Raw genomic sequence first — 26,742 nt, forward strand, 5'->3', positions numbered from 1 at the left:
GCGCAACGGCCAGCGCCTGATGGCGTGAGCCGGCACCCCAGCGCTTTCTACAGAGGGTGTGCAACCATAAATTACGGAGCTGAGCTGCTAACGAGGAAACTTCTGTCATTCAGGTCTGAATTTGTCAGTGCGACTAACGCTCCCCTGCAGAAGACAAACTAGGACAGGCCCCACACCAGGCAGCAGCGGGAGGAGCCATTCCCCGGCGGCGAGACGGAGCCCCAGCCCGACGCCGCTCCCGCCTCCCCTGGCCCCTGCCCGCCCCAACCCCACGCCAGCGCCCCCCGCCCCGCCTCGCCGTGCTCTGCACAGCCCGCCCCCGCCGCGCCCCATTGGCCGCAGCGCCCGTCCCTCACGGCCTTCCCCCAGCTCGGCCCTCCGCCCGGCGTTGTCCGCCCATCCCTCCTCCCGCCCGGCACAGCCAGTGCGGGTGCGCTCCCCGCGCCTGCTTGCTCCCGCTCCCGCCTCCGCCAGGTCTCGGCCCAGGCTCTGCTCCCGCTCCGCCCCCCGTGCCGCTGCAGTGCCTCCCCTGTCTGGCCAGCGGTGCGCGGCGCCGGCAGCAGCAGGGGCGCGGCGGCTTTGCCTGTGGCCACCTCCCCTTACCCCCGCCGTGTGTCTGCCCGGGACGTTCATTCCCTCTTCCCACAGCTCTGCCGCCTCCCCCGGCCCCCCGCTGCCGAGGCCGGGGAGGGGGGCGGGAGGCTGAAGCAGCGGGAGAAGGGGGAAGTGTGCAAGAGGAGGCGGGGAGCGAGGGCGGCGGCGGCGGCGGCGGGCAGGTGAGGCAGGCGGCCATCCCGCTTCCCTTCAGCCCTTGGCGGTGGCGGCCGCGCTCGGGCAGCGCGACCCCGGGTGTGCAGCCGGCGGCGAGCGGCGGTGCCCATCGCGCCGGGGGGGCGGGCGGGCGAGGGGCGGCGGCGGGCGGGCCGGTCCAGGCCAGGCCGGGCCGCGCTGGGTGGTGGGGGGTGCTGCGGTGTAGCCGCCGGGCGGGGCCGGCGCGACGTGGGGCCGGCCGCGGGGCAGACCTCGGCGGGGGCCGGGAGGAGCCCGGCTGCTGTGGAGCCCTCTCCCCGTGCACACGAACTCCCTCGTCCTCGGCGAAAGCTGCTAACATTCCTTCTCCTCCTCTCCCCCTTCTCTGCCTTCTTTCTCCCTGAAGAAGAAAACTCGATTGGATTTAACTTGGGGTCGGAAGAAACTCCTGCCTCCTGGATCTGGTTTCGACGCCTCGACAACTAAGGTAAATAGGGAAGGCTTGGGATCAGCAGCAATAAAAACAACAGAAAAATCCTTCCTCTGGGAAGGGGGTGGAGAAAAAAGCGAGGAGTTCAGGCTTCGTTTTATATCCTGTTTTCGGCCTTTATATTTTGTCTCTGTTTTCCGCCTTGGCCTGCTCTGTTTAGCTGCTCATTGTGTTTCTCCCCGTCTCGCCTGAACGTGTGAACCGAGGCACTGGTTTCACGGAGGCCGGGAAAGAGTCTGTGAGACCGAAAGTTTTTAATCTCATCGGACACAGAAGTTTCTTTGTTCGGTCTGAGAAGGCACTGAGCTGAAGCTGCTCGACTGCGTAACTGCTTCTTCAGCTCCCTCCCTTGCAAAACGTTTGGTAACCCTGCGAGTACAATTAACTTATCGGGAAATGAGAAAGTCATGGAGGAGGTAATATTTCTTATTTAATCGAAAGCTCTTGAGGCTTCGTGCTTTTGTCTGCGTTGTTTTCTGGAATATCGGTTAGTGGCTGGCCGGACTTCTTCAGGGTTGCTGTTAAGTTTCTTTTTAAAAATATGCCCTCCTGGTCATCTGTAAATGTCGCAGTTTTTCCACCTTCGATTGCTGCAGTCATCCGTCTTCTTCCCCTTTACCCTCTCTACTCTCAAACCAACGGGTTGGACTGCTTGTTTTTCAGCTTGTATAGCGGAGGTCTATCCTGCATTTTGATCCTGGCAAAGTTCATCTTAAGAACCTTCATTTAAAACAAAATACAGAACAAAACCAAAGCAGATATCTAGTTGTCTGACTTCTTTAAAGTGCGTGCAATTGAAGCTGTTAATGTAGCCTTGTTGGTTTTGGTGACCACTTTCCCCTTTCTAATTTTTGAAAGAACTCCTTTTTGAAGCTGTTGAAGAGGAAATTAAATGTGAAGTTTTAGTGTAAGATTTTGTACCTCTAGCGCTTGTTACACCAACTAACTAGATGTACGTTTATTTCTCATGCATCAAAGGGACAATTAATTACAGGTTAGTTCTTTCGTGGCAAGGAGTTTCTCATATTGTGAATGTTTAGAACGAGGTAGAAACCATAGCTCTGGAATGTTTGTTCCTATTTGTCAAACTCAGAAGCAGCATGTTGGTAAGATAAGATGTGTGTGCTTCAGTCTTGCCAATGTAGTGACATATATTGGTATATGGGAGTCTTGGACAAAGTAATTTCTGTGCAAAATTTTTAATACTCCTACACAGGTAGTTCTTTAACATCGTGGAGTAATTTAGTGCTTTAAGAAAAAATAATCCAACTCCTTCTGCTTGATATACTGTAAGAAAAAATGTTAACATATAAATGCCTAAAGTGGGTTCAGTGGCTTATAACAAATAAATTATTTGACTTGCAATTTATAGACTTACCTTTCTAGGCAGCAGTAAGGGTTATTCTTAGGCATCAGAAAGATCTGGACAAAATAAATGGTAATGAACTTTGCTTTCCTTATGTGGCTGATGCTTGGCAGAAAGTCTGAATAGAGTAATCATTTTACAAAGAAGCATCCCTTTCCAGAGCAGTGTTTCAGTCCCAATAATAACTTGAGATTCTTGAGGGGAGGGTGAGGAGTTGTAGCGGTGCATGACAAATTTAGTTGTAAACCAGTATGTTCATAATCAGGGCAATTTTGTTTCTTTTCAGGCCTTTTGTGTCTCTCATGATGCACTTGATATTTTTCAATGCTGTGTAGAAGAATAGTTCCTTATAGTGGAGGCACAACTTTTTATGCTAGTGTTTTGTCACCATGGTAGCAATGGATAAGGCCATTTTTAATGATGAAAGTGTGATTCAGTCCTGCTTACAGCTCATGGTTATATCATTGAATGCCATTATGTCATTAACATAGTTTAGGAGTAATATGAAGGGATGTGTTCTTTCTTGAGGTCAACGATCGCAACTGAAAATCAGTCTGACATTGATATTCTTATTATGAACAAAATTATTTAATCTTACACATAGTAGCTCATGTGCTTGAAACAGCACTTTTACAGCTATGTGTTGATGATTTGGGGAAGTGTTCTTTTGACCTGACTGGTTCTTATTCATGAATTAAATTAAGCTTGAGTAAATATTGCTAATTGTAAGAAGGTATGCTTGCAGTCAAAGAGCTAGAAGTTGCCGTATATGGCATACTATGGAACGTGATTATCATTAAGATGATAATTATATTAGTAAAATATGAATAGATTTGTCTTATGCATAAGCTGCACAGTAGATAATGCTGAGTGTAAACATAAAGGGTATCAATTTGCACATCATGTTCATATAGAGTGGATAAGGGGGCTCTGTGGAGAAATACTAAGGATAGTTTCTTAGTGTATTAAGTTGGTGGTCTAAGAAAACAGTGTTATGATTTGTTCTTGGTGGAATTTGTTGAGAGTTTTTAGTCCCAGTCATTAAGAGCTATGCTTGGAAGATCAAAGCTAAGGAAAGCCTTGCACATGTGTAACATAGATTATACCTCACATGTTAGCAGTAGGCCCTAGAAATAGAAGGTGATGGGAGCAAATTTGTCAGCTTGGCTTTCCGGTAGGGCTGTAATGAATCACTGTCTGTCTGCTTTGCATTCTTGTTTTATTTTTGTCCTTCCTGCTCCAAAGCAAAAAGGACAATCTTTTTGGGAAAATGTTATGTGAAGATCAAATAGTTGATATGTCATATCTTCAGCAGATTATCCCTATAGAATAACCTGATCTGCTGAAGAAGTGCCTGACATTTAATCCATGTAGAGGAATTAGAAATCTAACCTTTTCCAAATGAGTTACTAGTGGAGTTGTTGGAAGAGTTACTCATATGGACATGAAAATAGTAGGTAGTATTCCTATGTGAGCATGCAAATATTCATGGTGACACTTGAAATAGATAGTTAAATGAATATCATCTGGAAAATGAAGATTTGTAAACATTGCTATTTTACCTTATTGGCTTTTCAGTAAGTGCAACAGTGTGTCAAAGGACACTTTTCTTATCAGAATGAAAACATTGAAGGTATTTTGAGTAGTAAATAGTCTGTATTTAACCATTGGTAATGGGACTTTTTTTAGGATTTTTTAATTGTAAAAAGGTTACTTCACTGAAATATAGCTTTCACCTTGAACTAAGAATACAGTGTTTGGATATTGAGTTAAATATTAAAAACATAAGATTTCAAAATATGGATGCTGATTTAGGAGAGATTTATGTATGTCTCGTCTAATTAAAATGGAAAAAATTGTTATGCTGGAATCAATACTATTTTTCTTTTATAGTAATCTCAAGATAATTAGGCTTTTTCTGCTGGCTTGCCTTCATTGTTGCCAGATGAAAAATTGTTTGCACCTGATGGGCTATTACAATGCTTATTCTTCAAAAACCACTGGCCTATGGAACTGCACAATACATATTCTTTAGGAAGAACTGGAAAGGAACCAGCCCAGTTGTGCCAACTTTTACCAGTTCCCAAGCAGTCAGCTATGACTTTGGGGTTGCTGACCACCAGGGACCACCAAAGAGACCCCCAGGACAGAAGGAAGCATGTGGAAAGGGGAGGGAAAATATGTTAATGATTTTGGGGAAATGGTTATCATATGTATGTGTTTTCCAGGAAATCAATGAATTTGTATGTAAAATATAGTGTATAAACAGGAGCTTTTTCTGTACTCAGCATGCATGGTGTTTTGGAAGACACCATATCCTCTCAGGCATCCAGCCACATAAAGAATGCCTCCTTCTTAATGATGCCTTGGGGGTAAAAAGTTTTTTATTTTTACCGATTTTTGGTAACAGTTTTGGTGACCAGATGGGACTTAGTCCTGAATTTCAGTGGATCCAAAGAAACATCATCAAAGTCATTTTTTTTTAAGATACTTGTTTCTCTGATGCTTGAATTTCAGTACAGGTGTTTGAATTATTACTCTTTGTACTTTCCGTAAAGGGGATACAGAAGTGTGATATTTCAACACTAGGCTGCAATTCTGCCTTCAAAAATACATTGTAACTTCACATAATTGAGAAATAAAACTGAACAAACCTCTTCCTTTGGTCTAAATGCAACCAAACTGAAGTGTACTTACATTGGAGAACACCAGCATTGCAGCTGTCCTGCCTAGGGTAAAAAGTTAAAGTTAAAAATTTAAGTTAAAAAGTAGATTAGTTTTTTTCTGTTCTTGGAAGGAATTTGTAGGTACTTGACACTAAGTGATCACTATGCATAGGAACAAACGGTGATGATTGAGCAGAGTCTGAGGGTGGTGTAAGCAATCTTGGCTGCTGTGGAGATTCTGGTAGTTGTAATAATGTCAGAAGGTAACTGAGCCTTATAAGGTTCAATTTCACCAGATAAGATGGTTTGTGTAGGTTGGGATATAGTTGTCTTGCTGTGAGCTTGTAGTGCTCAAGGGCTACTTCTTGTGTCAGTTGTCTGTGGCCAGCTTTAGGAATGAAAGGCGCTCAGAGATGGTTTGAAGTATTAGTAAAAGTTACAAATACTTGAACTGAAACATTTATAATTTAGGTGTTAATTTGGAATGGGTGGTATTTTCCTGCAAAGTGGCCAGGGCTCTATTCTCCTTGTTGGGGAAAGCTCCAATCCCAATAAATAAATAAATTCAAAATATTTGAAGTTCTGGTATTGCATTAAAGATAGATGCAGAAGGGTGGTCTTGTGTTTTTTTTTTTTTTTTGAAGTAATGTGCTTTGGGTTTTACTGTTGCCTTTGGAGTCTTCTCACCAGTTTTCATCTCTAAGTTGGCATGAATAGTTCCTGCAGCAACAGTGTAAGGGGTTCCATCTTCACAGACAGTTATGGAAGAGAAGTTTCATATTCTTCCTTTGTCCTCTGCCCCATGATGTGGGGTATGTGATAAGTACGTTTGCAGAAATTATTTCTTCAGCATTCTTTGCCCTCCTTGTCCTTGGAGTTTTTCAGTACATATTTTCCAAAACCTCCAAGTTTTAAGAAGCAGAAAAGAGGACATAGGTGCTTTCAGCTGTATCAATGCATCTACAGAAACCTCTAAAATTCAGTGCCAGATGATTGAATGTCATTCACAGGTTTGGTCATGTAGAATGACTGCAGGTATAATTGTAAATGTTTGAATGGTGGAAAGTGTTTCCAGGCTTGTCTAGAAGACTTCTGATAGACTGCTAAGTTTTGAGCTGCTGCATATTCCCCATGTGGCTGTTGTCTTCCTGGCATTACTCTATCAGAGGGAGAAGTAATAATTCAGACGATCAATCAAATGATCAATTGTCAAATGATCAAATTTGTCAATTTGATCAAGTTACTGCAGGTCTTTTGTCTTACAGGTAACCATGAAGATAACATGGATTTTTATGTTTGAAACTGGATGTCAGAGAATATTTATTATTAGGAATTACAGTTTTTTTTTTTGGTCTGTGGAAAGTTGTTGCTTAAAAATCTGTATGTGCTTATGCACGCTCATGGTGCAGCAAAACAAAAAAAAAAGCGTGGCTGTAATGGTACTTACAAGACTGAGGCCTGTATTTTCAGTAAAATTAGACTGAAAAGTGTGTCAGCATAGCAGTCTAAATAATTCGTGACTTAAATGCTTTGTAAATGCTTGCTTTCCATGCATATGCTACTGAATATGATATTTAGATATTTAATTTACTTAGGTTTCATTTTGGCCTTTGAGATGGGTCTACTTGAAGGAGGATCAGTAAACATGTAGACAGCAGATAATGTTCACTGGTCTCCTGTTGCTGGTATGTTAGCTTGCTGAGGCATGTTAGTCTGGGGTGGCCTGGAATGTGAGGTTGATAGCTCCTTTTGGGAGAACATACTCATTTTGGGTTACTTCTGGTCACAAAATCATATGTGGTGCTAACCCTGGAGCTCTGTTGGTTATTTAATTTCTGGACTGCTCTATATTTTTGGGGGATTGGCAATAAAATTTCATTACTGAGGGATAAAATTCAAAATTTCACTTCTTCCTGGTTCATACCTATTCAGTCTTTATACCGTGCCTGCTATGCTGTAGTAAACTTATACAGGGTGATTTATTCCAAGTAATTAATGAGTTCTTTAAACCTCTTTGAGGAGTTACAGGCAAAGGGAGTTGAGTGTGCAGTGCTAGACAACAGTGTTTGGAACAAACCTACATGTTTTCTTGTGACTTCTGCCAGGTCACTGTTATTGGTTTACATATGGGTGTTGGGAAACTTTAAAACAAAGGAACAAAAAATAAGGGCTATAAGTAAGAAGAGGTGAAAAAGGATGGAAATAAATGTTTAACAATGTTCTCAGAATGTGACAAGGAGAGAGAATCAGTTGGAACTCAGAATTTGGCAGTCCATCTGTCTCTGATCCTGGTGGATAAGATTGGAAACATTGATATAGAGGAAAAAATCCTTCAGAGCTTTACTATTTTACTGTAATATTTTTTATCTATAGTGCATCTTACTTGTGTTTTTTAGGAGAGTTTTGTTTTCCTGATCATTTTGTGGGGATGTGAGCTTTCTATGGCTATTAGACAATCCTGTTCTTCCAGTATGTTACTATTGATTTAGTAGTTAAGACTTTTGGTCTGGTACCAGGTATTTCATCTAACTAAATACAAATGTAAGTAATACAAGTACTAGAAAAGCAAGATATACTTAAAATTGATTTTAACACACTTGAGATTAATTTACTCTTTAATTTTAATTTATCTGAGTGTGTTCATTATTTTTTCAGGGAGCATTTATTTTGTTTTGCTTTACTGAAACAAAGTAGAAGAAATGCTGAGGATCCTGCATTATTCTGTGGTTTTGCAATGCTGTTGTTATGAGAAAAAGACAGTAAAGCAAGCAAACATTTATGTGGGATTTTTTTGTGGGAAGTTGTGGGATCTTTTGGAGATGTATTGTCAACATTTCAAATATCCTGTAGTCTTTCATGATATCAGTTACTGAATTGGTTTTGCAGCAGCAGGTGGTGATGTGTCAAGGGAAAGATTATGGCCTTGTCAATGGAGCAGGTTAGAAGAAAGTGTTACAGAGTGGGAAAGAAACATATTGTTAATAAATATTTTTCTCTTCTGTTTCTTACTTTGCTTTTCCTGTTACATAAACTAACCAATGAAGAACCAACAAATTGTTCCTTAACCTTTTAAAAAATCTCTCTTGTCTGTGGAATGAGTCCCTGCTTATTTCCACTGAATTTAAATATATATTTGCTCAGTTAAGATTTGTAGCTCATGCATCCTTCCACAGGTGTTAAATTTCCAGATTTTAAATTTCAGCTTCATAGCATGAAATATCTGCAGAGGAATAACTTTCCCTCAAAATCAGAATGTTACTAATTTCCTCCAGTTTTGTATTAACATAGTTTTAATCTTTGAGAAGTCTAAAGTGCACGTTGGATGGTTCAAATTAATTGAAGTCACAGCTATGAAATTCTCTGGAATTCTTGCATTGTGCTCTTCAGTCACTTTTTCCTATTCTGAGAAAAGAGGGTGACATGTTAATAGCAAATCAGCATGTCAGTGTCCTACTTTTTACTTTGGTAGTGTCAAAGTAGTATTGTACCTTTATTTTTTCTCATGCTGGAAAGCACAGGGTATCAGAAATTAAATAACGCTTTTAGTTGTGTGTTATTAAATCAACTTCCAATTCAGTTTTGAGGCTATAATTCGCATTTTGATGAGAAAGAAGATTGTTTTAGTGCATCTTAAATCTGTGAGGAGAAAAGCATGTTTTTGGCTTCCGATAGTAAATTATTATCCCTATTGAAAACAACACTTTTAAGAGAAAGTGTACTTAAATATAATTGTCTAAATTCTAAGTTATTTGTAAAAGTTTTATTGTAAGCAGTGCACTCCTGTTCTTCCCTATCTAAAGAGGCAAAAATATTTTGGAGGCTATTCAAGAATAACCTTCTGTTATTTTTTTTGTATCAGTTGCTTATGTGATCTGCAAAATGTCTGATAGAGTAAAATAAAAATAACATAACAGCTCCTTTTAATCATCATCTATTCACTTAGAGGAACACAACACTAAGTAAAGGAAAAAAAATAGTACAAAAATACTAACTCCAGTGTTTCATCACTGTGTTGGGAGTGAAAAGAGATTATAAATTGGCAAAAATCAAACATGCATTGTGAGAGAAAAGCTGAGTAAATAGAGGACAAGAAAAACACTGCTTATCCACATGGAACAAGTGAAGAGTGTTGTAGTTAGAAAGAACCCCAGCCAATGCAGACAGGAGTAATTCTTCTGCATCAGTGTTACAAACAGCTAATTGGCATGTATTAGGATCTATGTATCAGCTGTAAAATTAATGTAAAGAAAAACCATAGACAGAGGTAAGTAGCTTCAGGGGTTCCTTTATATGTCCAGGGCAGTAATTCTTAAAATTGTTGAGAATAATATTGAGATAATATGTAGCATAATTATTGTATAAACTAGAGGGACAATATGCTTAGAGTCTGGAAAATACAACTTATTTCTTTTTCAGTTTTTGAATCTTTGCTTTCTTTAAAAATAGTGTCTACTTCTTATTCTAACCACTCCTTATTGTAGTGAAAAAGGCATATTGAAGTGAAACTGTATTTAAAGCTGCATTTTGAATAAAGGTTTCTGCTTTTAGTACAGCATTTTATACTAAACATGTAAGAACAAAAACCAAACTGGCTTGTTGAAGTGGATAATACTTAGTAGACAGAAGTGTTCTTTAAAGGAAGAGGAATTATAAAGTAAAATGGAAGTCTAGTCCTATATACTATTTCTCTTCAAGTAGTAACTTGCACTAGTGCACTGCATCTTTTAAATGTTGGGTTGCATGTTTATTTGTAGTTTTTGGTATGATATATTTTTTTGAAATCTGCCAAATTCAAAATAGGAAATGAATATATATACCCCCACGTACTTCCTTTGAACTCTGATCTATGAATGTGTTTCCATTTATCTTCCTGTTACCATAGATTGAATTATATAACCTGTCTGGATTTGTTTTACTGAGCAGTTACTAGCTAGAGGGTTTTGAGTGTGGTTCTTCCTTCCCCCTCCTGTGTACCCAACATCTGCTTACTTTGTATCTCAAGTGTGCTGCGCCTGCTGTGTTATTCTGATCTCTGTTGTTTGAGCCTTCCTAGCTTTTAGGTAGGAATTCTGGGAATTGCATTTTTGAGGGAGAGGGCATGTAAGACAGGGCATCAGGGACTGGATTTTTTTTGTGTAGACCATACAATTTAGTAAGCATTTAAATAATCAGTAACCTGATAAGAAATAGTATATTTTAATTTTTTTCCCTTTTTTGTTTCTGTGCTGACATGTTTTATGTTGTAGATCACCTATCTGCTGGTAATTATGGCAGAGTCTGATTAATAGATGAGAACTTTTCTTTTATATTTAAATACTGCATATTTACAGCAGTGCAGCTTGCTTGTCAAAAACCTTTGGTGTCTGCTGCAGATGGCTGCACAGTCTTAAGGAGTGGCTTCCTGGCTGCATTGTACATGAAGTGCCAAACACTGAGAGCAGTTTTGTTCTGGAATGCCAAAATACATTAAATCCATTCAGGAAGCAGCATATGTCAAATGAATAAAAATACCATAGTCACGTGAAACAGAATGTGGTAATTATGTTTTTCAAACATATTTTATTTCCTCAGTTAAGAGCTTAAAGAGAGCTTTTCATATTGAGGATGATATTAACTACCAATTGCTGACTTACACTGTTAGCATTTTCACTACTGTTTCTTTTCCCCATCCCCTATTTTTTCTTTATTTTACATATGCCATAGCTGGAAGTTGAAACCAGGAGTCTGTCAATAAGAGTGAAGGAAGAGGAAAACCATAATTATATTTTCCTATTTTCCTCCTTGGATATTTAGGCCTGTGCACAGTATGCAGGTTTTTGGTGGATGATTTTTTTTTTTTTTTTTTTTTTTTTTTTTTTTTTGGTTTGGTGGAGGTTTAGGTTTTATTTGTTGGGTTTGTTTGTTTGTTTGCTTTTTAAGGCTAGTAGTGTATGTGTTCTTTACAACACTGAGAGAAGTATGTAATTACTTGATAATGCAGATAGAAAGCCATGGTTGATAAAAATAACCAGTGCAGGATTTTGCTTCTGCTCAACGTCTTAATTCCAACAAGTTCTCAAGACAAGGAGTAAGAACATTTGCTAGCTCCAAATTTTGCAGGGTTTTGTTATTATAAAGACACCAAGCATTTTGTCGCTTGTTATTCTGTGTTGGCAAAGTAGGTGGGAATTCACTTTAATTTCTCCTAGCTAGAAGGCAAAGGTATTAAAAAGTACCTTGACAGAAAAATACAGGTATATCTAAAAGCTGTAATTTCATCTGATTAGTTTCTAACTAGTATATTGCATAATTTTTACTGATCTGAAATAATTTAACAGCCTCTTTAAGACAGAGGAATGAAGTATGTATATTTTTAAAGCAATTTTGCTTGTTCTTTCTGGATGTAATTTTTCTCTTGTTTTTTTCTTGTTGTTCAATCCCTATGATTAGAAATGGAGTTAAAAATTAACTTCAGTAAATTAACTTACATAACACCCTAATTGCTGTTCAGTCTTGTGTAAGAAATGAGAGGTCCTTGAAAGAGAAGAGAGGGCAAATATTTTACTTCCATAGCTGTGGAAAGCACAGATTTATTTAAAACAAGCATTTACTAATAGAGTAGCTTCATGTGAAGCAGAGTCTGTAGCAGAGGCCATAACTGTTGTAGTTTTTTGGGGTGATTGTAAGAGATCTGTTGTAAAGAAGGGTTGGAAGCATGATACATTCATGTCTCTAGAGTTGAAAAGGCAGTGCTGTTGTGTTTGTTTTTTGGTTTAAAATCCAGTCCCTGAGATTTTTAGCTGTCCATTGATAATGGTACCACCACTTAAAGATTTCCTTGTCTGCTGAGAGTCAATACAAATCCTGGAGTTGCCTGTTTGTATCTTGGTCCAAGCCAGCTGGGTTATTGTTTGCTTATGTATTTATTCTGGCGGTTCAGCTGCCTTCCCTGATTGTGATGTGTGTTAGTTTGATTGGTCTCAGCCTTCTTTGGAATAAGTATGAGAAAATCTATAGACATATGTTCAGGTACACATGAGCTTTCCTTCTCCTTATTCTTTGTTCTTTGAAGTTTGGTGTTTATCTTCATTCTAGTCATCAAATTTTGTGTTTCATGAAGGAGTAGTGGTCCTGTTATCCACAGAGAGGCCTCACCTGTTCAAGCACAGTTAATTCCAGTGTTTCTGCTTGTCTCCCAGCTGTCAGTGGCTACTGGAGTGGTCTGTAGCTATTGAATTGTAGGAAGTATCAGAAGTGGTACCTCAAAGAAATGTTTTCCCATGACGATGTTTTCCTTTTGTTCTTTAGTGTATCTGAAATGTACTTCATGTGTACAGGCAAGTGTCTGTGGGTCTTCCTCTCTTCCCTGAACCTTAGACCTATGTGTTCATTCTGTTGAGTCTGGCCTGGTTCACCAGCATTTTCAGTGTGAAATACTAAAAGTTGAATCTTACTTGCACTTTATTCCATGTCATCATGAGTAGCAGGAATTGGTTTTCAAACAGACTTGGAAATTAGTTCACACACCTGTGTTCGAGTTGGACTTGTGGCTATCATAGTGCTAATGCAGTTGTCCAGAAAGCATAAGCTTGAAATAAAATTTGGGTTTCGCCTTTTGGAACATGTAAACCTTGCAGATTGCAGTGCATTTGCAAGAGTTATTATGTATTGTCTTTTCTCACTCTTTAACCAACTGCAACTGTCATCAAAGCACTTGTCATTTCTGGTTTTAATAGACAAATAATGCTATGAAATCTGCAGGGTTTTTTTCCCCTCCTTGACATTTATTCTAATTTTTTTTCCAAGATTTTCCTGTGCTGTTGGTTGTAAATACCTAATTTATACCTCTCCATTAAACAGTTGAGTTGTTTTATCTTTGGTAGTTTTTGTTTATTTTGAGGTACTTTGTAACTTAATTTTACCCTGTAATTTAATTGACCTGGATTTATAACTGTTGTAACTTTTAAAAGCATATTGACTGTTACACTTTTGTTTCATTATTTCTTGTGTTTTCTTTCTGAAGATGTCCATTCTCCTTAAGCTCTCTAAGACTTTGGTAATGTTGATTTGAGGGCAAAACAGCAGACAGCATCATGGAAGAATTCTTTTTAATGAAAAAAAGCTGTTTCTATTTCTTTTTATCAAGATTTACTGTTAAGTCTGGTTTTGAGGTGCATGGTGTGGGTGGCTCTAAGTTAATCAGTTGGTAGGAGGGGCTGTAGAAGAGGAATTTAGATGAGAAATTTGGGTGCAGTGTAGAGACAGGTTTTGTTCATAGTAATTACTAGCCTTGCTTTACATCCAAGCATCTGAAGTCTATTAGGAAATGTCATATTTCATGGACTTGATTTAGGACAAATCACCTTTACTATCAGTATTGGAAACAGGTTACATTCTGCTCTAAGTTATGGGCATCATGGGCTATAAAGTGGCAGCTTTCTGATACTCTAGGAAGTTGGCATTTTTTGTATCTTCACTACACTTTAAGAGCAGTAGGACACATGAAAGATACATCTAAATCAGTGGCACTCTTGTGTATATAAATATCAATTTTTATAATCTATTCAGTGTATCTGTTTATGGTTTGAGTTGCAGGTTGATATTAATTGAAGATTTTTCTAAATTTTTTTTAACCTTAATATTAGGCCAAAGTGAACAACTGAGACTTTCTCTTAATAGTGCTTCTTTGCAAAACACCTCCTTGTATTGGTCACTTTAAAATTTATAAATGGTTTTTGCTTTGGTTAAAAGAAAGAAAGTATGTAAATTTTTAACTTAACATGTTGGGGATGATCATCTGTGTACTTTTGTGTGCTTTATCCTCATTTCCTCAAGTCTCTTTTAAATTTAAAGTATTGCTTTGTAGGCATGTAATTGAGTTTTCGTTGCAAAAACATTTACAGCACTTGCTGAGCCATAGTGTCTTGAAGTTCAGACCACATCCTGTGAATATTTCTTTCAGTTTTGTAGAGTAAAAAAAGTACTGGCACAGTCAGTGTCTGGACCAAACTGTTCACTGGATTCACTGAGTATCCTTGTTTCTTCTTGGTTACCTGTACATATATATCATGGTTAATTCTTTTTTAAATTCTTCCCTCGTGCCCCGCCACTAAAACTATAAATCCAAGGTGGACTAAAATATAAATGTGACACACATGAATTAATTTTGCCATCAACATGTGCTATTGTGAGCATTAAAATATGCTTGCATATATTTTGGATACATTTTTTGTGCTAAAAAAATACCAGTAATAATGAAGTTATCACCTTTACTTTAAAGCAGTTTTAATTTATAAAGCCTCTGGCTAAATGTCTAATCTTACATTCTGCTGCATCTGCTTTGCACACTTCCTTCTTGCTTCCAGTGTGGTTCTTTGCATCAGAAGGAAGACAAGGTATTGAAAGTGAAGACAAGGTATTGAAGGTGGAGATATGGTACTGAAGGTCAGTGAGTTGTTGAGCAAACTGATCTAAATGAAAAAAAATTCTCCTCAATGTCTTGCAGGTTTAGGCTTTTTGGATCAGTTACTGATTGGACTTACAGTGTGATTATGAAACTCTTGCTTTAATAAAAGGTAGGTGTGAGGGAGAAGCAGGGAATACTCTAGCTTCAGCAGGCTGTAGTTTGAATTTTACGTGATAGAGATTGACTTGTCTCTTGAGTTCCACTTGCTGATTTGGAATAGTCTTCCACTTACGCACAATAAATGTAAATGTTGCTATTCATCATCAGTGATTTGATCCTTGATAATATGTACATAAAAGTCAAAAGTGCAGTTAAAAACTGGGATACTTACCAAGTTACATCTTCTTTTCAGCGGATTTATAGTCTACCACCTCCCATCTCTCCTACTTTTTCTTGCCATAGGCAGATTGACTTCTAGACTTGAGGAGACGGTAGGCTGGGAGTTTAATGTTTCTCTGTAAAATGGTTTTTAATTGCTACAGGAGTGCAGCCATGGCAAAGAAGAAGAAACTAACCATGGAAAAGGAGAAGAAACAGTGAAGACCTTTTCTCCTCAAAGCTACGTTTCAGAGCACTTGCTTTTGAGACTTATATATCTAGCCTATTTAGTTCATTGGGGTTTCTGGTTTCATTGTGTTTTTCATTATCTAGAGGAATCTCTTGATTGAAATGTGTAGGTCAACAGTATTTGAATGTGGCATGCTATTCCTTCAGATTAGACCTCAAGGCTAGTATGAGTGGAAAACAGACAGGTGATGGGCAGTTGGTATAATTAGTAAACAAGTTCATATGTTATGTATTACAACAAAATGACGGACTTAGAAATGTCTGTCACCTAGAGTGTGCCATGTCTATATGGTATTTTACTTTTTCTATTTCATATGGGCAGGATAGAATCACGTTTATTCATGTAGGGATTGAAAGTGCAAGATAATTTAGGGGGCAGAGGATGGAAGGACATTTAGCTTCATCATTCTCAAATCTTCTAGGAAGATAGCTAGCTGGGTGTGTAGGTGCTCTGGGACTGTATTGAGAAGCCATGTATAGTGGCCTCACTTGACTGTACTGCACTCATGAAATGCAGGTGACTTCTGATCTTTCCCACCTGTTTCAGAAGGGCTAAGCTCCTATATGAGAGAGGAGGTGGCACTCATGGGCATGAAGTGAACAGAAAGAGCTCGTATTTGTGCTGTTACGCACTTTTTAAGTCTCTGATACTGTGCTTATGTCTGCCTCTCTTGAGAGACTACAGTGCAGTGATATATTAAAGCACTAGTGAGTTTAAAATGTAATTCTTGTTATCTGAGTTTAGATTGCTTCCTGCAATGCACTTCTTAGAGTCATCGCATGAAAAACATTTAAACTGAGTTGTGAGGACATTTTCCTTCTCCAGGCACACCATTGTTAGTAGCAATTACTTCTGATAGCTGAGTTGTACGCTGCCTGCTTGCTGGAATCCTAAGGTGTCAAATGGATAGTTCTCAACACATCCTTAAGCAGTTAAGCTATTTCTTATGACAGCAGTTGTCTATTTGTATGTCCTGCTCTTTTTTCTGTAAAATAACACCTTACCTTCTGGTTGATTGATAAGTTATTTGATGTAGCATTACAGGGGAAATAGTGTTTGCTGTAAAATAATTTATTTTCCCGTTCAAAGATGGAAAAAAAGCTCAGAATATATTAAGTCCCAAATTTTCTTGAACATTATAATTGGGAAGATAACTTATGTATTAGGCTTTTTCTTTCAAATTAGTACAACGATTAAGCTGTGCAGGATTTGGAGATACTGAATTCTTTCTGAAGATAATTTCTAAATGATGATCTTCTGCATACTTGAGAGTAACTAGTATAATGATATTAATTTCTCTGTGACTGGAATTTTCAAAATGTGATGCAAAGACTGGTTGTTTCATTTCCTTTCCGCATCCCCAGATTGAAAATATACTAGGATTTTTTTTTCTTAAATGTATTCATAGTCTAGTTAGTTATTAAGATACTGAAGTATCTGTTGACCTTGCAAATGAGCATGGAAAAAGTTGCACTTTTTTTTTGTTTCCTTCATTTGTTATTTAATTTTTGAGAGTCTATCTATAATAAGAATCTAGAGTGTGGTAAATTGAAATTGAACCTGAGGGCAGGTATATTTTTTTTTGGTACAGTTTCATATTTGCATTAATCCCTCCCCCTCTAATTGAATGTGTAACTGAAATAGTATCAACTGCATTCACTTTTACTGTTTTTAGAGTTACCTTTCTCCTGCATTTTTTCCACTTAAAGCACAAAGTTTTTGGGTTTTGGTGTGGTTTGTTTTTGTTTTTTTTTTTATGCTGCAATTTTGGGCTTTGGGGAAGAGTCAGATTTTGAGGGACTGGCATATGGTTTCAGTGCATCTGGCATATGTTAAAATGCTGGGCAGAAAAGGTCTGTGAAAGATAACTGTGTATTTTTACATTTGTTCTGCTGTGTAGTTAGAAGGCAAGTTGAACACTGCTTTTTGGGTGTATGTGCCTGTATTTATATCTCTGTGTCTTGAAATAAGCAGGGGGTGCAGGGGGACAATATTTTAAAGATCCATAAAAATTACTCGTTCTCTCTTTGCTGTTTTCTGGTATCAGTCCTGGCACTCGAATATTGAACTGTGAGTCTTGCATGCTGGAATAATAGCCAGTAGTGAAGCTGAGCTTAGTGAGGGTATTATGTACTGCTGGAGTGGGTTTCTTCCTACCCTTCCCCTTGAGTCATTGATCTAGAGGAGACCTTAGGATCCAGTGTAGAATTTAAGTGTTAAGGTTGCCTACAAATCATTCAGCTACTCAACATCAAATACTTCAGCTCACAGAGTATCTGCTAGTTGATGCCCTCTCCTGCCAGTCACCTAGCTTCTAACAACTAGATTATCTTTAAACACTTTCAATGGTAGTAGTCAAGTGTGTTTAAGCACTTATTACTGTTTTTTTAAAAGTAGCATAAATACACATCAAAGCAACGTCTTGTAATATAGGATAATTATGTTACCTGTAAATATATGCATCCTCTGTTTGTCCAACTTAATGGAAAAAAATACAAAGTATTTACTTCCTTTCAGAAAGCAGTTGAGGAAACCTTTTTTCAGTTCATGACCAGCTGCATTAATGTAATTGCTGAAATATTGATTTTGTATGTGCATTGCTAGTAGTTATGCCCATATATTCATAAGTTCCTATTTTTCTTATTTGGCACTTTGGATTCAGCTAAACTGTACTAAAAGAAATCTAAATAGCATTTTAAAATTTGTCATGGTAGATGAATAAAATGGAGGGGAAGAATCCTGTGGTACTAAATTATTTTTTTTCCTATTCATTATGAAATCAAAATGTTTTTATGCATAGATCTACTGATTCAGTAGAACTGACTTAATAAATATCTCAACTAATCTTTTTTACAGTATTAAAGCTTGATCAGTAGAATATTTCGAAATTAATTTTGCTGCTTTAAGCTATCTTTTTCTTTACTCACTGCTGTCATTAGTCGCTCTTATATTGCTAAGATAGTGGTGTGATGATGCTTCTTGGCTCTGGGTGAAAATGAAAGTAGCATCCATTGTGGTGTTCCATCTGACACTTTTTTCCAGTAAGTGTAGCCAAAGTGATAGATACCCTTGGTTTATAATGTAATATTACCAGTCATTTTAGCATAGACTCTCAGATATGTTCTTGCAAACTCTGACGTACTTGATAGCAGTACTAACCACATCTAAATTTTCACAGGACTTCAACAAAATTTCATGTAGATAAGCAAACCCTGATTATTCATGTAATATATTGAAAAAATGGAGTAACAGTAACAGCAGATTAGATACAGTAAAATGGAAAAAAATGGTTCTGTTTTTTAAGTAATATTTTTTAATGCAGCATCGTTTTCACAAGTGTGATAGTAGAGTAAAATCCAAGTTGATTCTTTTCCTAATTGTATTTGCAGCCACAAAAGCTCCAACATATTGTCTGCAAGGGATGATTTTGGTATTCAGCAGAACAAATTTGTCTACTTCTGAAAAGTTCTGGCTGTTCATAACTGTTCTGAAATGGGTTTATAACTCAAATGTAGTATGGAGTGACCTGTCCATCAGGGATTTGAGTTGGATTGCCTTGTTGATACTAATTAAGTTGTGTGTTTTAATTAAAAATTACAAGTCTCAGATAATGAAAAAGCTAGAAGTAGACCATAGCCTTAGTTCTACTTTCTAAGTTACCCTGTTGTGGGGAATACTGGCATTAGGAGAAGTGTCAAAGGTCTCTCTTCTGAAGATGTGTAAAATTCTTACCTTCTTACTCTTCCTTAGCTATTAACTTTTGGAGTCTACATCACCACAGAGCACTTATATCATGGATGCCAGGTAGTCACAAGCTTGACTAGGTAATCTGGAAGAGACAGCATATTCAACAGTCCATTCTTTATCTGTAAAAATACCACTTACATTTCAAATTGAACTCAGTCTTCTTTGGAAGATCACAAGACAAGAGAGAGGGAAGTTAGTCAGCTCTCCTTAGTTAAGAGCTAAAAAAGCTGTTCCAGGCTTTACATCATAGACCATCAATTCCTAAACAGGGTGTATATGAAGGGAGTTGCTGGCTAGATATAAACTTGATTTAATGTGATACTTATGTTAGTATTTTCAACCATGCAAGAATTTTGGTTATAAGTGGGAAAGCAGTAGGAAAATTTTCTAAGGAGAATTCAGAGCCGCTGCTTTAAGGGGCAGCAGCCCAATTTTTTTATTCCTGAGAAAGCCAGGAAAGTAGCAGTGCAGTCATGAACCGTGGCATCCTTTAGAGTTTCTAGCTGGGGTGTCCATGGCACCCTGGGGAGCTGGTAAAACAGATATTTTGGAAAAGGTAGCTAAGATCTGTTAAACAACTGTATTACTATGGATGCTTCATGGTTTGTTAAATCTCACAGTGTTCTGGCAGTGGCAGAAACACTTATTTTCTTGGCAATTCTGTTGCTGCTGTTTGTTGTAGAAACTTTAGGAATCACAAAACTCCAGGAATCATGAAACTCAGTTTTGTGACTGTGTATTAAGAACTAAACAGGATCTGATCTCCTGAAGAATAACTTCTTTCAGGAAATATTCCATTTATCAACACAGAAACCTAGATTTAACAGACCTTTTTCTTTTGGGTGAGATGTATTAAACAAATTATCTGTTTTAAAACCAGATGAGAAACCATTCTTCTGTATTTTGGCACTGTATTTGAACTGTATTCAACAAATGTCACTAAGATGGGGCCATGGGTGTGTTTCACAGGCATCTTAGATTTACTGCATTATTCTGGCCTACTAGCCAGGACCACATATTAAAACTTGGTTTTCTGAACATAGTGTATGGCAATATTCCACAAAAGCTCACCAGGCAGAGTAAGCTTCTGAGAAATAGATCCAACTACTTGTAAGCAATCGTCTCCACTCTTGTCAATAGCTGTGGCTGCAGACCTTCAGTAAAATATGATGTTAAGCTAAATGAAAGGCAGCTGGCAGGTCCAGTTAAACAATTGAAGCTTTTTTTAAATGCTCATTTGTTGCAGTGAGTTTTATTTCCCCGTGAGGCCTTTGGGAGCATTTGTGTCTGTGTGGGTAGTGTAGATTCTCTTTCAGAGAACATGCATGAGATTCATCAGAACTTTAAAGAGGAAGTCATTCAGTCCAGGTCCTGCAGGTAACTCCTTGTTGGTTTTGGTTACATTTTGTTAATCTGATAATTGACTCCATTCATACAAATAATAGAAAGCTGTTCTGAACTCTAGCTTGCAAGTGTATGTTTCAGTTTTGGCTGCCATAGAAGGAGAAGATCATAATCAGTTCTACCTTTTCTGTATTTTGACACACTGCTTTTTCAGATTGCATTATGTTCAGATTTGACAAAGAGCAAAAATTAATGTTGATAGAATGGTGGTTGTTCTGGTAAGCTACATATTACTGTTTTTGTGTTGTCTGTGTTTGATTTTGGTGTATCCACAAAGTAAATGTGTGGATTTGAAACTGTCATAGTTTTGTGCAAGGCCGCTTACACCCATCATTTTGAAAACTCTTCTTAATTCTCTTTCACAGATCCATGTGGATGGTTTAATAAACTGTTCGATGTCCTGCTGAATCTGTGGTCCCAGCTGAGAAATTGATTCAGGCTCCTATGGTGTAAATTGGCAGTGGTGGAGTAATTTGGGTAGGTGACTGTCCACATATGTTAAAGGAGATATGGGGAAATATATGTTTTGGCACAATTTTTGTTTCAGTTACACTCTTAAGTGTGCTATTAATATCTTCTCCCACTCACATGTAAGAATGGCAAATTTTTAACTGCTGAATTTGTATTACAGTAGCTTGTAGGGATGATGCATAAGAAATGTGAATTATGTTTGTTTTCTCTCAAGGAGTGCTGGGAATATTCGCTGTATTGGCACTGTCTGCTGCACTTGGGTCACAGAGCATGGTCTGTTTGTATTTTAAAGTTGGTACAGCTCTATGTGAGCACTTGTGTAGAATGACTTCCATTGCTTCTGCTTTATTTTTCTGCATTATTTGCTTACTTTGAATTCATAACCCATTTTATGGTAATGTATTCCGGTAGCTTTGTGCAAGAAATAAAACGAATTTCAAGAAAATATTTCTGCCCTGGATAAGCTAACTTGAATGCTGTTGTTCTGTCTAGGGAAAGGTTAGTGTGATTTGGGTTAGTTTTATTTTTGTGTTGGGTTAGTCAGCTTTTTTTTTTTTCAGTTGAATGTGTATACTGTTGTGGTTCTGTATACTTGTTAATGGTATGTTTAGGGTGGGCTAAGACTGAAAGCATGGTTTTTTAAACTTATTTTTCATTGCATTATTTAATAGCAAATGCACATAGATGCTCAGAAAGGGATCATAGCAGAATATGGGAAAACTGACTAGAATGATGTGGCCTTTTTTTTATTGTCCAGTTTTTGTCCCTAATTGAAGTGCCACAAAAATCTTTGGTAGATTACAGTATATACTGGAGTAGGATAATACACTGTCTTAGTGCCAATAAGGATTGTTGAACAAATGCATTTTTTTTTATTCTGCTCTCACCATCTTTTGCTCTGATTAAAGAATATAGTTAGAATGCACCCACAAATAAGTGTAACTAGCCACAGAAAATGTTTGACTTTTGAGAGGGGGAAATATTTTAATGGCAAAAATAATGTTTTAAATGCTTAATAATTGCTGAAACTATGTGCTTGGAAATAGAGACATCGTGATACGTAAATTAGGTAAAATTGTGGAAAGACAGTACAAGGTGTAGGAACTTTTTATTGAAAATGAGTTCATGGGGAAAGAGTGGGTTTTAATGAAAAAAGTTAGATTTTTGAGGAGCATATTCTTTTTTTGAGAGGAAAATTCTATATATGTATACATATGTGTATATGTATATAAAGTACTTGATGTTCTGTGTGAGGGCTTCACAATTATTTCTGTAGATCCTTGTTTATAGAATTTTAAGAAGTGCCATTTTTCTCTGTTAAATTTCAGTGATTTCTTTCATAATTCTCTGACTAGAGAGTGATATTATGGAAAAAACTGTCACAAAAAGAGAAACAAGTTTTATCATTTGGATAGGCTGGGACTTCTAATAAGCTGCTAGTGCCAAGCTAACCACAAAGTGGAGAGTTCAGGTGGCAGTGCACAGCTTGGATTTAGAGGGTGTTCTTTCTTTTTTTATGCTACTAATATTGTTCAGTAACATTGATTATGTGTGAGGTAATAGGCAAATACACATATTTAAAGGTTGCTAATAATTTTATGTTAAATTAGAATATTGTTTTATAATCCTAGTTTCATTGTGAATCTGCTTGTTTTTACTTGGAAACACTTCAGTATTACTGGGGTAATTAAAATGATATGCTTAGATCTAGAGTTTGTTTCTTGCTTTGCAGTAGTTTGCTTTTTAGTCCCCTTTTCATTCCTAACAGTTGATTAGCAGCTTTGATTAATGAGTCTTTATTGGGGGAAGAAAATCTCAACCCGCTAAAAAGAATAGGATTGTGAAGGAAATGCTTTTTGATAAGCTTGTGGCTGCACACATGTCTTTAATAGCTGAATTGTAAAGCATGCTGTAATGAAAAATTTACTGTAGGCATTACAAAACACCTAATAAGTGTTCCTCACACTATGTGATCATCTTGGATAGAGGCTTTTTAATGCCAATTTAGTGCATGTTCTCCAGCTTCTCAAAAGCTTTTTGTAATGAGTAGGTTTCTGGAAAAGTTGCTGTATTTGTCAAGCTGCTAAATTCATAGTGAGCACAATGTTAAATGCTTAGATCCAATGTGAACGTAATATATCAACATGTATTTACAGGTACTGAAATATGACATGGAAATAGAAACGATAAACAAGTTTTTACTTGAGAACAGCCAAAGTATATGAAAGAAACATAAGAATAAAAGTTGTCAGAGTTCTTTTATTTTTTAACTTTTTGTAATCGTCTGATAGGTGAATTAGACAAAACTCTGTAATCTTCACTCTTACAGTGTATAGCAGCTTCTTTTGAGATGTAATTGAAGTGTATTTGGTCTTTTGACAATGCTTTATTTAAGGATGCAATTTTGAATCTGTGTAATTACACTCAGTTAAGAAAATTCCTATTTCATTGTCTTGCTATCAAGAATTCCACCTGAATAAAGAAAACTGCGTTGTCTAAAAAGGATCCCCTGTATCCCATCCCTTTGGTGTTCTTTTGACTTATTTATTTTGGACATGTTCCAAGATTCTTACATAAGCTCTGATTTGCATATTTAATCTGTGAGCCCTCTTGACTTGCTGATTCCTTTCTCTTTGTAGAAATAAATGCTGCCCCAAATTCTCCCCCTTCCTAGTTATATTTGACGAGTTATGGTGTGAAATGCCTGCTCAAACATATCTCAGGTGTTTCAGCTGTGAAGGTTAAACTAGTCAGCATGAGATACATTTTATCTTGGCAATGCACTTGGGGAACTCATTGTTCTGTGAGCCTGGTGTTCCCTGGAGTGTAGGTGAGGTTATGGGACATGCTGTCTCAATAACTGACATGTTTCTCAGACCCATAGGCACTTCTATTAACATATTATTGACTGCTTTGCTGCTTTGTTGAATGTTTTTTTCTTAAGGACGCAGAAGGAATAGTAGTTAGTTTGTCCCTTAAAATATGTGCCCTGCTAAGAGAGTCTAAACAAGATTATGTTACCATAGGTGGACTTCGGTGACAAGCTTGCTGGCTGTCACATGGCCAGAATTGGGTATTATAAGGAAAACATCCTGTTTCCATAAAGGCAACTTTGTTTAATTCTGTGCAAAAGCTAGATGTTGGGGTACTCATGCTTGCATTATGTAAGCAGTTCTTGAATCTTGTTTGTCAATTTAGCAGCTAGCAAATAAAGAACTTCTTAAACAGTGTCATAAATGTGTGGTGGTGTCAGAGGGGAAGTGTGCAGAGAATATTCTTACTTCCTCTTCCCTCTATCCTTTTCCATCTGCATTATTCCATGGAGATAGAATCAAGTGCTATCTAATGTAGGCAAGTTAACTTGCTTTTGACAGTTGTCTTTGAATGCCAGTGCCTATTTCTTCAGTTAAGATATTGCTTCTGTGTCAGTCGCAGACCTCTCTGGCAATTTCCTCCTTTCCTTTTGTTCCTTGCTTCCCCCGCTAACCCCAGGATATTTTTTCTTAATGGTCCAGTTGTGTACATTGTAATATGAAAGTATATTTTTCTCCTTCTGGGAAGAAATGATGGTGAAACTGAATTGCCTGATAGAATAGCTCACTTTCAGTGATGTCATAAGCAGCTGTGGGTAGTTGTAATGGATGTGGCATAGTTTGTTTTTCTGCCAAAATGTTCATCTTAATATGAAGAATTGTATGAGTTTACAAATTTAATTGCAGAACTTTATATAAAAATTACTATTTTCTTCCTGTATCGTTGCTGTGTCAGGAGGATCGTACAACAATGGTGTTGAGAGCTGTATAGATGTTTTATAGAATTCCACATCAGGATGAGAAATACTGGATTTCCTTAAATAAGACCAGGTAAATTTGAAGCTAGCCAATCTGTATCAAGTTCAGTCCAAAGAAGCCTTGTACACAGAAAGCAAAAATAATAAGTTGCTTTAATTAATAGGGAAGGAGTAGCATGGTAAGTGCTGTGTGTTTTGGAATGCTATATTGCCATGATGATGTTGTACTATAGATTACATATCTCTGAAGACTTCTAGCCATCCAAGACAGACCGGCAGTTGTGTTTTTATAAATGGACAAAAAGCATACTGTTTCTGCAGGTCCAAGTGGTCTTCTGATACTTCTGTTGATAAGCAAATGAGGATAAAGATGTTAAGAGTGAGCTAGCTGACTAGGTAAGCGGTGTAAAACGAGTGGGTTTTCCTGTTATGAATCAGTAGCTTTATTTTAGGGTGAAAAGTGATGACAGATTTTCCTCAGAGAAAAATGACTTGAAGTAAGCATCAGTTACAGAGAACAGGCAAGTAGAATATCTCTTAAAACATGTGCAGAGGGAAAAATATCCAACTTCTTTCTAATACAAATGCAAGATACTGGAAATACTGCTCATGAAAGATTGATGAATAATTCTATAATTAAGAAAAAAGTGTTGAGTAGTCTGTTTGAAGGAGAAAAGAAAATGCTTATGGTTGATCTGTGTAGTATCACTGATCCATGGTAGAAAAAGTGATGTGTTTGATGGTTAAAATAGCTGCTTGCAATTTAGGAAGGGCAAAGTGAAGAAAAAGGACAATTCTATTTTGATGAGAACTGAAAAAAAATAACACTTATCAATTGATGTTCTCTGTGGCCACAGCAGAAATAGCTTGGAATGGACTATCAAATTGCAGTCATATACAGGATGACTAACTCCCTAAGCACAGGAAACTTAATTTTATGTGCAGGTGGTCTTGTACTACTAATACTAAAATGTTCATTAAAAAAGATGATGGATGCAGTATTTTTAGAAGTAATTATAAAAGTATTTGGAGTCACACCTATTATTGAAAGGAGCCAAATAACCAGTAGTGTATTTAAAACCTCCTTGTTTTTGATAACGTATAAATGACTGTGAAATGACTTGATTGTATGTAATAAATACAAAGTTTAATCAGAGGCATTTATTTGTTCCTTTTTATAAAGATCACTTGGAAGCCATTCAGTGAAATCATCTGTATAGAAATTTCTTTCCTACTCAGTTTTGAAGGGAAATCAGTTAAAGGATGTTCTACTAGATGCTTAGAAAACATTGAATCTAAAACAGGCTAATATAGTAGTGAGAAGTGTGCATCTGTTAATTAAATGAAGAGGGAAAAAGCTATAGCAATGAATTGTGGGTTAGAAGCAGAAGAATTTAGAAAGTAAAGGATGAAGGGGGTCTATCTAAGATATCTAGGAGGCTAATATTAGGACCACTAAAGTGAATGAGAATAAGATAAAATATACTAAAATATACTTATTTTTTATAAATTTAAAAGATATGTTTAATTTGCTTGGCAAAATAGGAGACTTCTGTAGTTATGAAAGTTATAAGAACTTGATGGTCAACTGACAAATGGTTCACATTTTAAATTCTTTGATCATTTGGAACATTGATTGTAATCCTGTAATTAGTTAGGTTCATTCTGGCTTTATAGGAGAGGATTAATATTTTCCCCAGATATCATGTAAAACTCTTGTTTTACTCTTGTGCTTCCTTTCTCTACCCCTTGAACTAATTGTCTAAGTGAGAAAGGAGCATTGCTTATCTTTTGCATTTAACTGCTGCTGTTTGAGGATACAAATCTGCTTGATTTGACTCTTGGCTAGGTGGAAAAGCCTCTTTGGTCTTTTTGCTAATACCAAGCCATTTTAAATTCAAGCAAGGGAATGTTCTTACTCAATTTAGATGTTTGTATGGTTTCTGCTTCAATCCTTCCTTACTTTTTGTGCTGAAATGCAGACTTCAAGTAAAAAGTATTCCAGAGTTCTTCTGAATCTCTATTCACAGTTAGAAATGCTGTAA

At 37.3% G+C, this 26,742-nt stretch overlaps 1 protein-coding gene across 8 annotated transcripts in view; it reads left to right on the forward strand.

Annotated features, from left to right (window-relative positions):
• Window positions 1-747: 747 nt before the first annotated feature.
• ERBIN (erbb2 interacting protein) overlaps window positions 748-26,742 on the forward strand; it is a 118,007-nt gene continuing 92,012 nt past the window's right edge. For 3 of the 8 annotated variants that reach the window (XM_068176967.1, XM_068176968.1, XM_068176964.1), the window contains exons 1-2: window positions 1,017-1,237; window positions 20,802-20,913. The gene's annotated coding sequence lies outside the window, so the exon portion shown is untranslated. Of the gene's footprint in view, window positions 777-1,014; window positions 1,238-1,375; window positions 1,657-20,801; window positions 20,914-26,742 lie in introns of those variants that run through there. The other 5 variants (XM_068176962.1, XM_068176969.1, XM_068176966.1 and 2 more) reach the window with 5 other exon arrangements.

This window comes from Anomalospiza imberbis, chromosome Z, assembly GCF_031753505.1.
Source record: "Anomalospiza imberbis isolate Cuckoo-Finch-1a 21T00152 chromosome Z, ASM3175350v1, whole genome shotgun sequence".
NCBI lineage: Eukaryota > Metazoa > Chordata > Aves > Passeriformes > Viduidae > Anomalospiza > Anomalospiza imberbis.